Source organism: Schistocerca gregaria, chromosome X, assembly GCF_023897955.1.
Source record: "Schistocerca gregaria isolate iqSchGreg1 chromosome X, iqSchGreg1.2, whole genome shotgun sequence".
NCBI classification, from domain to species: domain Eukaryota; kingdom Metazoa; phylum Arthropoda; class Insecta; order Orthoptera; family Acrididae; genus Schistocerca; species Schistocerca gregaria.
Window position 1 is genome coordinate 438,287,391 of NC_064931.1, and position 14,931 is coordinate 438,302,321.

The window sequence follows — 14,931 nt, forward strand, 5'->3', positions numbered from 1 at the left end:
TGGCAGGACACTTAGAATATGCAACAAGTCCACTAAAGAGACAGCTTACACTACACTCGTTCGTCCTCTGTTAGAATATTGCTGCGCGGTGTGGGATCCTTCGCAGGTGGGATTGACGGAGGACATCGAAAGGGTGCAAAAAAGGGCTGCTCGTTTTGTATTATCACGTTATAGGGGAGAGAGTGTGGCAGATATGATACACGAGTTGGGATGGAAGTCATTACAGCATAGACGTTTTTCGTCGCGGCGAGACCTTTTTACGAAATTTCAGTCACCAACTTTCTCTTCCGAATGCGAAAATATTTTGTTGAGCCCAACCTACATAGGTAGGAATGATCATCAAAATAAAATAAGAGAAATCAGAGATCGAACAGAAAGGTTTAGGTGTTCGTTTTTCCCGCTCGCTGTTCGGGAGTGGAATAGTAGAGAGAGAGTATGATTGTGGTTCGATGAACCCTCTGCCAAGCACTTAAATGTGAATTGCAGAGTAGTCATGTAGATGTAGATGTAGATGTAGAATACAGAGTATTTCTGTCCCACTTGCGTGTGGGTGAGGACGTTGGAGGAGAAGAACTCGCTCAGTCTTGATCAAAATGTAGAAGGGAATCGGCAACAGCTATTTAGTGATACATTTGGATATTCACATAAGCTTGAAAGAAAAAAGAAAAAAAAACATGTGTACATCTATACTTCACCCTACAGCTCCGAAATTCTGTCGACAATGATTTATCTAAATTTTGAAAATACACATTATTAATGAACGTTTAATATGTGTGAGATAACCACTAGTTGTAGAAATGTAAACGTCACTATTAGACAGAGAGCTCAGCTAAATGACATAGTTACTGCATTGAACAAATTAAATTGAAATTAGGGATGTAAAGTCAGGCATAACGATAAAACATTTATGTAAAACACCTATGGAATCAGAGGCCGATATGCAACAAGTGATGTAGTAATGTGCGACGGTGTTCCGCGTACGAATCGAGCGCTGAGTCCGGCATTGCGAGGGAACCAATGCGGAGGAAGCACACTCCGGTCGATTCTTACACTGTAGCTAATTCCTCTGACTCTGATAAACGTAATATCGGTTTTCGCCGAAATGACAAGTCCGGAGTGGCGTTGGGACGAAGTCCAAAATATTTGTTGTGCCATTTAACACGTCACACTGGTGTGTCAGTTGGCTGTGCTCACATAGCTGTGCACAACAGCGAACGGACAACTTACTAGAGGACGGTAGTGGCTCGACCAGTGCAGGTACCGCTGCTTCATGCCAGTATTGCACGACTGCATGATGGGGAAGTTGGTCGTGGAATGCTCTTTTTTTCTACATGGCCTCATTTATCGGACATGTAAACTCGCAGAATATTAGATGTTGAAATATTGAAAGATCTCCATCAGTTACATTTGTGCCTGTGCATCACGTGATAACAGAATTTGGCGTGCAACTGCTAAAACACGAATTACTGGAACGATCGTTCTCAAATAAACCATAACTTGTGATAGGTATGTGAACAATGTATTGTACCCTTTTTTCGGAGAATTAACACATAACGAAAATATCTACAGTTATTTTACCCAGAAAAATGCAAGGGCACACACCGCTAATGTCTTTTATGTGACAGTATTATGACGTGTTTTTCATAAATAGGACCTATCCAAAATACTTGTAATAATGTCGTAGATGCTTTACCGTAGCTACAGTAGATTTTGACCAATCAGTGAAAGGCCAGAATGCGCGTGCTTTCTCGATGCAGTATTTGTGACGTATTTGCCAGTTTAACAACCAGCACGTAAAACAAACATTAAATAATGTTTCAACGCTCTAAGCGGCTATTTTTTTCAGCTCAAATGCTGTTGCTCTGTGTTACCGCTCTAACGTGGAACGAGACAGTATTTTTGTACATTGTGTAACGAAAAGATACTGCCATCACATAAATGTTCAGTGACGTCAGTATCCTTCTTAATGGAACGATCGTGTCTATATTAATTAGATTATCAACCAAAATAAATTTAATATACTCCTTTAGGGACTCAGTACCATTATTTGAACATGTCAGCAGCTAGTTAAGTTCCAAAATTACAAGTGTCTTAAACATACCGAATTCACAGATACAATAGTTGCTAATTATTTACGGAAGATCTCGCTACAGTACTGAGGACGTCACCTTCAAAACTATCTGTTTTTGGAGTTACGTTGGCTACACGTGCATGATATGCGCACATAGATTGTTGTTGTTGTTGTGGTCTTCAGTCCTGAGACTGGTTTGATGCAGCTCTCCATGCCACTCTATCCTGTGCAAGCCTCTTCATCTCCCAGTTCCTACTGCAACCTACATCCTTCTGCAGATGCTTAGTGTATTCATCTCTTGGTCTCCCTCTACGACTTTTACCCTCCACGCTGCCCTCCAGTACTAAATTGGTGATCCCTTGATGCCTCAGAACATGTCCTACCAACGGATCCCTTCTTCTCGTCAAGTTGTGCCACATACTTCTCTTCTCCCCAATCCTATTCAATACCTCCTCATTTGTTATGTGATCTACCCATCTAATCTTCAGCATTCTTCTGTAGCACCACATTTCGAAAGCTTCTATTCTCTTCAAGTCCAAACTATTTATTGTCAATGTTTCACTTCCATACATGACTACACTCCATACAAATACTTTCAGAAATGACTTCCTGACACTTAAATCTATACTCGATGTTAACAAATTTCTCTTCTTCAGAAACGCTTTCCTTGCCATTGCCAATCTACATTTTATAACCTCTCTATTTCGACCATCATCAGTTATTTTGCTCCCCAAATAGCAAAACTCCTTTACTACTTTAAGTGTCTCATTTCCTAATCTAATTCCCTCAGCACCACCCGACTTAATTTGACTACATTTCATTATCCTCGTTTTGCTTTTGTTGATGTTCATCTTATACCCTCCATTCAAGACACTGTCCATTCCGTTCAACTGCTCTTCCAAGTCCTTTGCTGTCTCTGACAGAATTACAATGTCATCGGCGAACCTCAAAGTTTTTATTTCTTCTCCCTGGATTTTAATACCTACTCCGAATTTTTCTTTTGTTTCCTTTACTGCTTGCTCAGTATACAGAGTGAATAACATCGGGGAGAAGCTACAACCCTGTCTTACTCCCTTCCCATCAACTGCTTCCCTTTCATGTCCCTCGACTCTTATAACTGCCATCTGGTTTCTGTACAAATTGTAAATAGCCTTTTGCTCCCTGTATTTTACCCCTGCCACCTTCAGAATTTGAAAGAGAGTATTCCAATCAACATTGTCAAAAGCTTTCTCTAAGTCTACAAATGCTAGAAACGTAGGTTTGCCTTTCCTTAATCTTTCTTCTAACATAAGTCGTAAGGTCAGTATTGCCTCACGTGTTCTAGTATTTCTACGGAATCCAAACTGATTTTCCCCGAGGTCCGCTTCTACTAGTTTTTCCATTCGTCTGTAATGAATTCGTGTTAGTATTTTGCAGCTGTGGCTTATTAGACTGATTGTTCGGTAATTTTCACATCTGTCAACACCTGGTTTCTTTGGGATTGGAATTATTATGTTCTTCTTGAAGTCTGAGGGTATTTCGCCTGTTTCATACACCTTGCTCACCAGACGGTAGATTTTTGTCAGGACTGGCTCTCCCAAGGCCGTCAGTAGTTCCAATGGAAAGTTGTCTACTCCGGGGGCCTTGTTTCGACTCAGGTCTTTCAGTGCTCTGTCAAACTCTTCACGCAGTATCGCATCTCCCATCTCATCCTCATCCACATCCTCCTCCATTTCCATAATATTGTCCTCAAGTACATCGTCCTTGTATAGACCCTCTATATACTCCTTCCACCTTTCTGCTTTCCCTTCTTTGCTTAGAACTGGGTTGCCATCTGAGCTCTTGATGTTCATACAAGTGGGACTCTTATCTCCAAAGGTCTCTTTAATTTTCCTGTAGGCAGTATCTATCTTACCCCTAGTGAGATAATCCCCTACATCCTTACATTTGTCCTCTAGCCATCCCTGCTTAGAAATTTTGCACTTCCTGTCGATCTCATTTTTGAGACGTTTGTATTCCTTTTTGCCTGCTTCATTTACTGCATTTTTATATTTTCTCATTTCATCAATTAAATTCAATATTTCTTCTGTTACCCACGTATTTCTATTAGCCCTCGTCTTTTTACCTACTTGATCCTCCGTTGCCTTCACTACTTCATCCCTCAAAGCTACCCATTCTTGTTCTACTGTATTTCTTTCCCCCATTCCTGTCAATTGTTTCCTTATGCTCTCCTTGAAACTCTCTACAACCTCTGATTCTTTCAGTTTATCCAGGTCCCATCTCCTTAAATTCCCACCTTTTTGCAGTTTCTTCAGTTTTAATCTACAGGTCATAACCAATAGATTGTGGTCAGAGTCTACATCTGCACCTGGAAATGTCTTACAATTTAAAACTTGGTTCCTAAATCTCTGTGTTACTATTATATAATCTATCTGATACCTTTTAGTATCTCCAGGGTTCTTCCATGTATACAACCTTCTTTCATGATTCTTAAACCAAGTGTTAGCTATGATTAAGTTGTGCTCTGTGCAAAATTCTACCAGGCGGCTTCCTCTTTCATTTCTCTCCCCCAATCCATATTCACCTACTACGTTTCCTTCTCTCCCTTTTCCTACTGCCGAGTTCCAGTCACCCATGACTATTAAATTTTCGTCTTTCTTCACAATCTGAATAATTTCTTTTATTTCACCACACATTTTTTCAATTTCATAGTCATCTGCAGAGCTTGTTGGCATATAAACTTGTACTACTGTAGTAGGCATGGGCTTCGTATCTATCTTGGCCACAATAATGCTTTCACTATGCTGTTTGTAGTTGCTTACCCGCATTCCTATTTTCCTATTCATTATTAAACCTACTCCTGCATTACTCCTATTTGATTTTGTGTTTATAACCCTGTAGTCACCTGACCAGAAGTCTTGTTCCTCCTTCCACCGAACTTCACTAATTCCCACTATATCTAACTTTAACCTATCCATTTCCCTTTTTAAATTTTCTAACCTACCTGCCCGATTGAGTGATCTGACATTCAACGCTCCGATCCGTAGAACGCCAGTTTTCTTTCTCCTGATAACGACATCCTCTTGAGTAGTCCCCGCCCGGAGATCCGAATGGGGGACTATTTTACCTCCGGAATATTTTACCCAAGAGGACGCCATCATCATTTAATCATATGCCCTCGAGAAAAATTACGGCTGTAGTTTCCCCTTGCTTTCAGCCGTTCGCAGTACCAACATAGCAAGGCCATTTTGGTTATTGTTACAAGGCCAGGTCAGTCAATCATCCAGACTGTTGCCCTTGCAACTACTGAAAAGGCTACTGCCCCTCTTCAGGAACCACACGTTTGTCTGGCCTCACAACAGATACCCCTCCGTCGTGGTTGCACCTACGGTACGGTTATTTGTATCGCTGAGGCATGCAAGCCTCCCCACCAACGGCAAGGTCCATGGTTCATGGGGGATTAGGTACTCTTATTCTTTCTTTAAACATTTAAATTCACTTCATCACATAATATACGATGGAAGACGAAACTGATGGAAACATCTGGTTATTGGGTGCAATGGTGTATAAAAGGAATGTTGGATATCTGGCATATAATATTTGTTGAAAGTCTATGCGTACCAACCAAAATCCCTATGAGAGGTAGTCATAAGGATTTTATTATTACCTCACGAAAAAATTAAGTTTTGTTCGCGGGTATATTTCTGCAGTCTTGTTAAACACTGAAATCTCCATGAAAGAGTACCGCAGCTCGTCACTAGAGGAGCTAAAACAGAATGGCACAGTCCATTCGTAAAGTGGCGATGGCTGTCCACTTTTGTTTTGGGTCCTCTAACAGCGTCCTGCGGTACTGTTTCACGAGGATCACAGTGTGCACCAGAAGTGCAGACCTGTCTTGTAAACAAACTAAAACTTAATTGTAAGAACGCAGTCTCGCCGCGGATTGATTAATTGATTGAATAACACGACACCAGACTTTCAGCCGCGTCCTGTGGTTAAAATGCCATGACCTTTCGACGAAGTACTCCTTCGCTATTGTCAAGTTTTATGCTTGCCAGTGGACTGCTGGTGTTGCCTTATAAATATTAGCTGCTGGTTGTGACGTCCATCCCCGGACCTACGATATTTCCGAACCGGGGCAAAATTTTAGAAACATCGATTTTTCAAGAGTCACACATCTTTATCCATGGTTTTATATCTAAAACATACATGTTCGAGGACATGTAAGATATGTTATTTGGTCTTATGTGTGCCAAACCGCAGTGTCGTGCGTCTTCACACAGCATTCTTCTATCGCACGTCACTGTATTTCACTATGTGGGATTCAAACGTGTATATTTTGTAATTGAAGCTATCAAACCTATATTCAGGACAGTGGAAAGTAAAATGACCTGTGGTGCCTCCCCTGCTCCCAGTCGGCCGGTTTGCCATCCTACGATTATTTGCAATCTGGAGAATCAGAACTCTTCAACAAACTTGCACTGTTTTTTGCCTATTACCTAATAACTTTCCCTTTTGTGCGACACAAAGTTAAATAAGATAAAACCAGTGAAGGCAAGCAAGACAGTACACATTACTTCTATCCTTAGATTCTAGCATTTTCTTCTCTCTAATCTTGCTACATGTTTACACCACGTGCTTTCCTCTCTGTGAAAGGGTCTATTACCTCATCAAAATTCGGCAAACGTTTTGTTACATTAAAAATCAAAATGTCGCTGTCTAATACTGAAAAAGCTGTTAATACGAATAGTATCCAGGACAGGTGTGGTTTCTCGATTTGATCACATCTATTTTTTCACTGTCTACTAGATATAACGAAGTATGCCTTTCTAATATTACAGCAATTGTAACACACACCAAAAAAGCGAAACTGTTTTGGCGCAAATGATCATTTTTATAACACACCAGAATATAATTCACGAAGTACCAATATCAAATGCCTATTAGGCCTACTACAAGCAAAACGTTTTATGTCAGGGAATAGTTTCACATTTCATTCATACACTCGTTTCTCAGGCAAGAGATCGAAAATTAGTAGTACGAAATTTTTATATAAATTAGGAACCGTTATATACTTCCATATAATTTGTGTGATATTCCAGTTTCTTCTTCTTCCTCTTTCTGACGAACAATCCTCTCATCACTAATTCTGTAACCATTCCTGCCATTGTCAAAACTTATTTTACGATTAACTTCACTAAAGCTGACAGAATCACCAATTCAGTTTATTCTCCGGTTAGGCGTTATTACGTTTTCGTACAAAGCGTTTCCGCACTATTCCTAGAATAGAACTTTAGCACCTGCTAATCGGGGATTGTACAACTGGTCCATACTAATATAGTGTTCGGGCAAAAAATTTCTGCCAAAATTTTATTTTCTTTGCTACACCGAGAGGATAATATGTAATCTTTCTTACCTGTTATTCCTGTTAGTCGTTTATTTCTACTCTGGTAGTCTGAATCTATGGATTTCGCTAATGATTATAACAACGCTGAATATTGGCACCCCCAGTCAACCACATAAACAAACAGTGATTGGCATTAACCCCTTCCGATCAGTTCGTATAGCTCCATCTCTTTTTGTCTGCAGGGAAAGTTTATTTCTAGTTGCGAGGGAGATATCTCTTGTAGAGACATCACGTACACTGTGCACGTATTAAAAAATCAGCTCATGATTCGTTCAGAAATAAACTTAGAATGTGTTTAAAAATGTTCAAAAACCAACAGGGATGCGTTTCAAAATCATATGAGTAATCGATAGATCAACGTGTGCTGAATGCTAGGCGCTTTGTGAAACAAGGTTTATTTCGTCAAGAACATGAATTTGGTGCCCCCCAAAATTGCCGCCTGGGCAGATACCCCGGCTCCCTCCCCATCCCCTCCCCCCCTTACATCCGGGCATGGCATCGTCATAAATGGCCGTACGTTGCCTCAGCATTCGATGCGCCTGCTTCAACTTCGCGAGCGTTGGACCCCACGCCCCGCTGAGCTGCAGGCCACTGTCTCTTTTAAGGGTGTTGTCGGTGATTTTTATTTCGATAACTTCTTTCATTACACAGTCCCAGAATGCGTTAATGTGAGTCACGAAAAAGTTTCGTCAAATTTAATCAGGTGACCATTTCCTGGAGCATGCTCAGCTACAGCGGATTTTTCGTGGTAGCGTAGGCGATAAAATCTATCGTGCTCCTTTCTGTCTTATTCTACAGTGCGTACGGTTTGTCCGACGTAAGACTGGTCACACTCACTAGGTACCTTATAGATCCCAGATATTTGGAGACCTGTGGCATCTTTAACTGGTCTCAGTAATTGGTGGATCTTTGTCACGGGCCTAAAGATCGATTTGATTTTGTTCTTCTCAGTAGTTGGCTTATTTTATACGACGTGGAGTCACAGACTGGTAAAAATGCAAGCTCCTTTTCACAATCTTCATCGTTGGTCTTATTATAGGTCCTGCTTCAGATCAAGAACACTTCATTTATTTGTTGAAGGTTGTAGCCGTTGTTCCTGAAAATGCTGTGAAGGTGGTTCAGTACATGGGGAAGGTTATCGGCGACTGTTTATAATATAGAGTGCTTCTGTAATGGATGATGCTGATTGATGGCATGCAAGTACAGATCATTGTGAGTAGGTTTTCTGTAGACTTTGTGATCAAGGCATCCATTTCGTTTGTGGCGGACGAGGAGGACTTGGAATGGAAATGCATTCTATAAATCTATACTCTATGTTAACAAATTTCTCTTCTTCAGAAACGCTTTCCTTGCCATTGCCAATCTACATTTTATAACCTCTCTACTTCGACCATCATCAGTTATTTTGCTCCCCAAATAGCAAAACTCCTTTACTACTTTAAGTGTCTCATTTCCTAATCTAATTCCCTCAGCACCACCCGACTTAATTTGACTACATTCCATTATCCTCGTTTTGCTTTTGTTGATGTTCATCTTATACCCTCCATTCAAGACACTGTCCATTCCGTTCAACTGCTCTTCCAAGTCCTTTGCTGTCTCTGACAGTATTACAATGTCATCGGCGAATCTCAAAGTTTTTATTTCTTCTCCATGAATTTTAATAGCTACTCCAAATTTTTCTTATGTTTCCTTTACTGCTTGCTCAATATACCGATTGAATAACATCGGGGAGAGGCTACAACCCTGTCTCACTCCCTTCCCAACCACTGCTTCCCTTTCATGCCCCTCGACTCATAACTGCCATCTGGTTTCTGTACAAACTGTAAATAGCCTTACGCTCCCTGTATTTTACCCCTGCCACCTTTAGAATTTGAAAGAGAGGATTCCAATCAACATTGTCAAAAGCTTTCTCCCCGGAGATCCGAATGGGGGACTATTTTACCCCCGGAATACTTTATCCAAGAGGTCGCCATCATCATTTAATCATACAGTAAAGCTGCATGCCCTATTATGGCTGTAGTTTCCCCCTTGCATTCAGCCGTTCGCAGTACCAGCACAGCAAGGCCGTTTTGGTTAATGTTACAAGGCCAGAACAGTCAATCATCCAGTCTGTTGCCCCTGCAACTACTGAAAAGGCTGCTGCCCCTCTTCAGGAACCACACGTTTGTCTGGCCTCTCAACAGATACCCCTCCATTGTGGTTGCACCTACGGTACGGCCATCTGTATCCCTGAGGCACGCAAGCCTCCCCACCAACGGCAAGGTCCATGGGTCATGGGGGGGGAATGTATCACTATGCTGGCGAAAATTTTTTGGACACTGTTATATTTGTAGGATTTTGTTTCTACAGATTTGCAACACAAATTCTCGAACTGCGAAATTTTTGTATGAGACTGCCACTGTAGCGGAAACTAAATATTTCGGTAAGTAAGTTAAGTGACCACCTGCACGTAATGCGTCGTGGGCACCCAGCTGCACGACAGCCACCTGGAAACAAGCCATTAGTGTGTGCCTTTCAGAGGCACAGGGAAAAAAAAAAGAGGCCATTATCCTTGCTATTGACATTCCTTTGTAGAAAGCATCGCAAATGCGACACGATCAATCTTGAGAACATATGATTATACTGTGGAGCTCTTAATTTATGATATTTACTAAAATGCCTAATGAAATGGTGAGAAACATTTTACATCTATTGTCTCTCTAGTTGAGAGAATTTTTTCGCCTTTGGAGACGCCATTTGCCTAGTGAATGACGTTTCATATGTTGCTTTATATATATATATATATATATATATATATATATATATATATATATATATATATATATATATTTGCTCATTTTCTTTAATATCTAGTTTCTAGCAGAATTGCAGCATTGGTTAAAATAAAATTTAATAGATGTACTAATATAGTTATTTTATGCCTACAGATCCAGTCAATAATAAATTTATGATCTACTTCCAAGAAAACGAGGGCACATAAATAGACATTTCCCTTCACAGGAAATTGCATAAATAATTTTTTTACGATTTGGTAACTTATCTGCTAGGGTAACTTCTCATGATGCATCACTCTAGTGTTAAGTTGTGACATAGGTAGTAAACATGACCATTTTTACTGTAATATTTTTTGTGTTTGAGCTTTGTCATGTTTAGATATAAGTTATTGCATTTGCTGCTGCTTGCTTTGCCAATTTCCATTTTTTTGTCACTGCTGTTTGTGTTAATTGTTTTGTGCTGCTGCATTGCCTCATCCCTTAGTTTAGCATCTGAGCTCAGTAGATTTAAGATAGCTTAAGAGGGGGTAAACTATATGAGAGAACGAGTCGTCATGAATTGGTAGAAATTCATTGAGAAGTTATACGAAAAAATGTACAGAAGCAGGTATAGGTAGGATTTTCTTGGAAATAAATGATGAGGTAAGATATTGGAAAATAAATAATGAGGTAAGAAATACGTTAACATATATATACAGAAAGCATGCCTGGATAGGATTTTTTTGGTGGAAACAAATGTTCAAATAAGTCGAAAGATCTGTGGAATGATGTTTTGGGTTGGACTGCAGTACCAAATGTTACACTGAAAACAAACCCTGCCCTTTCCTCTTGTGTTATCCCACTATGTGTTTGTGTACCCTTTGGTATTTTTGTTCTTCCTGTCTTTATTTGTTTATCTGATGAGAATTACGTAGTATAATGTTTTTGATAATATGTTATTTACTTTGTAAAGATGTTTAGACATTATTTATCTGTTCTGTTTTGTTGCTCATTTGTGAAGATGATGTTTCAAAAGTTATTCTGATCTTTATGTATGTACTTATGTCATAATTTTTGTAACACTGATGTGCATGTTTATTTCTATTCTTTTGTAAAGCCTGTTTTACTACAAATGTTATCTGTATTATTATGTTTTTAATGATGTATTTTGTACCTTTGTTGTTGTATTCTAATGCTGTAAAATTGTAATTGACACCAGTTCATCAAATTAAGTAACTTGTAAGTTACATTTCACTGCACACGTTTCTGTTGGTCATAGTATATGAACAATATGTGAGAAGTAGGGACTGTTAGTGTTAGCATGTGTGTTCATAATTCAGCAAGGGACTGGTTATTAGCATTGCTGGTTCTAAGGATGATTCCAAAAACTTTGTGCGTGCACAAGTGGTGGTTGATGGACTTGCTATATTCTCCGCAAGACTCTTCGATGGTGATTGTGCACCGGCACAGTCGCAACAGATGACTGCTGGCTGTCTCTACAAGGACTGAAGTGGGTCTGCACCTACGATGGCCCACCAATACCATTATTTCTACAAGGACTGCAATGGGTCTGCACCTCTGGTGGCCCATCAGTACCATAATCTCTACCAGGACTACAGTGGGTCTGCTCTGTGATGACCTACCTACGAATAGTCTTCAACTTCGACTGACTCTGCTGTGGGTTTGCTCTGTTGTGGCCCATTACCTGTCTGCATGTTAAGAGTCAGCACTGTCTTTCTGTTGGAAGGACAACACTACTTCTTCGAGACTGCATGGAAATCCACTACTTCCGTGTGGATTCTCTTTTACTGCTCAGACTTTGAGAAGAAAAACCACTGCAATTTTACTGTAATGAATGATCAGGACTGTCTTTATGGACTGTGAGAAAATTTTAGCTTTTGACCAACATTGTATCAATAAGTGTGTGCCTTTGATTTCTTTGTTATTGTAATTATGAAAAATGTTATCAAATCAATATTGGCCACTGCCCAAAACAATTTGTAAATATTTTTGTGGGGAGCATGGGGGCTATGTAAGTAGGCTGTTTAGGTTTTTTATATTGGTAACGCCACGTAGCGCTCTGTATGAAATTCACTGGCTGTGCTGTGTGCAGTCAGTGGCTGGTTGGCATTGTTGTAATACTCGCCATTGTAGTGTTGGGCAGATGGATGTTAACAGCGCGTAGCGTTGCGCAGTTGGAGGTGAGCCGAGACCAGTGGTGGATGTGGGGAAAAAGATGGCGGAGTTTTGAAATTTGTAACACTGGATGTCATGAACTGCTATATACATATATGACTTTTGAACACTATACATTGTTTGTTCTCTATTAAAATCTTTCATTTTCTAACTGTGCCTATCAGTAGTTAGTGCCTTAGGTAGTTTGAATCTTTTATTTAGCTGCCAGTAGTGGCGCTCGCTGTATTGCAGTAGTTCGAATAACGAAGATTTTTGTGAGGTAAGTGATTTGTGAAAGGTATAGGTTAATGTTAGTCAGGGCCATTCTTTTGTAGGGATAATTGAAAGTCAGATTGCGTTGCGCTAAAAAATATTGTATGTCAGCTTAAGCACAGTCTTGTACAATTTTTCTAAGGGGACGTTTCACATTGTCTTTTTCTACTTCCATTGTGAAATGGAACTTACTGTTAATGCTATGCTGGCGCTGTTTACAAATTTAAATGCTGAACCACCAACGCAGGAACAATGACTACAACCTCCACCAAATAAATTAAGAGCTCTAAGGCAAGACTCACAGTAAGACCACCGACGACGATGGAATACGAAAATTGCTTTTTTACCGTTCTGTGGCTCCGTCTAGGACAAAATAAGCGGCTGCTGAAAAGACACAAAGTCAAATCGATTTTCAGGCTTGTGACAGAGATCCGGCAATTAATGAAACCAGCTAAAGGAGCGGCAGGTCTTCGAACAACTCACATGGGGTCTAAAAGATACCTGGTGAGTGTGGCCAATCTTAGGTCGGACAACGCGCACTGTAGAACAAACAGGAAGGAGTATGAGAGGTTTTATCTTATACGCCACCACGAAAAATCCACTTTAGCTGAACATTCTGTAAAAAATAGTCACTGGGTTAAATTCAAGGAAACCTCTGTCATTGTTCGCACTAAAGGCTTCCGTGACTGTGTAATCAAGGAATCCATCGAAATAAAAATCACCGATAACACTCTTTAACAGAGACGGCGGCCTGCAGCTCAACGGAGCGTGGGATCCAGCGCTCGCGAAACTGAAGCGGGCGCATCAACCGCCGAGCCAAGCGATGCCGTCAGCACAAGAGACGTCACTGCCAGCAAGGCGTATCAGCAGCTCACAGGTAGGCATAAGACTTGACAATAGCCAAGGAGTGCTTCGTCGAAAGCTCTTGTCATTGTAACAATAGACGCTGCTGGAAGCATAACTTCATTTTCTTGAAGTGATATAACTTCATCACGACATGTCGTACGGAACGAGCTCCCAACCACGGTATTAATTCCCTGTGGTCCGTAGAACGTTGTTGTGAGGAGTGTACACCATCTCTGAGGACGACAGCTATGCAGTGGAGACGGAAAATCTGTAGTGTCTGTTGACGGAGAAAGGCTATTCTGATAAGTCCATAGCACCGCCGGAGACCCATGACTAACGATGTGTAATAGTTGTTTTTGTACCTTATGCAAGAATAATGTCCTTGCAAATTGAGAAGATTTTATAAATACTAAATTTCAAGGGTCTGTTTCGCCTGTCTGCCGAGATTAAGCCCCTTCTCGCCCCTGTTAAAGGGAAGGCAGACCATTGTACAAAATGTCACTGTGACAAGTTGTATACTGATCGAATTATTAGTACTGCCACGGAAGACACAACTGTCAAAATTCATGGTCGCCAAGCACTGCATAACTGAGGGAAATGCCATGAAATATGAGAATACAGAAGTAGTTGCCGGCATGTTGCATTATTGATACTGTATCCTTAAGGAGGCCACTGAAATCAGGTTGGCGGATAATCTCATTAATAGAAATAAGAGCCATCCGTTAAGCAGGAGTAGTGTGTTTCGACCTGTATCACATTCCAACGCTATTCTCTCTGCCGGGAGAAATGTTTTTCGAAAGTTATATTGACAACTTTTGGCTCACCCTTATTATGCTTGTTCTTGCACGTCTATAATTTGAAACCAGTTCGGTGAGACTCTTCAATACTTCTCATCTGTAGATAGTGGCTAGCTGGGTCACCGAAATATTAAATGATGTTAATTTTAGGATCAGGCACCTACACCAGCAAACATATCACAGTGAAAATTAGAAATAAGAAGGTCTCGATGATGTAGTACTTAGTGCTGGTATGATTTTAAAAACGAATCTGAGCAACAGAAAAAGATTTTTATCGGAGTGTGTGGACAAGACTTAATCAGTAACAGTGGTACCAGGCTGGTGATATAAAGAGAAGTTTTCTCATTGTGTAGTTTATGTGGTGCCTAGCAGAACAGTATCAGTAAATACTTGCAGAGCCACCTGACAAGGCAACTGAAGTCCATAACATAATGTTACGGCAGTCTTCCTCAATTAGAGTAAGTGATGTAAGCGTTTACTGGAGAGCCGATTCTGGGACAGACTGTTTAACGCTTCAGGCAAACAGTTTCTCGTCTTAAGGAAAACGCGGAAATTTTGAAACCGGAAGGAATCGTATTTACAGATTAACAGAGTAACTCAAATACAAAGCTGTGCTCTTCAAATAATGAC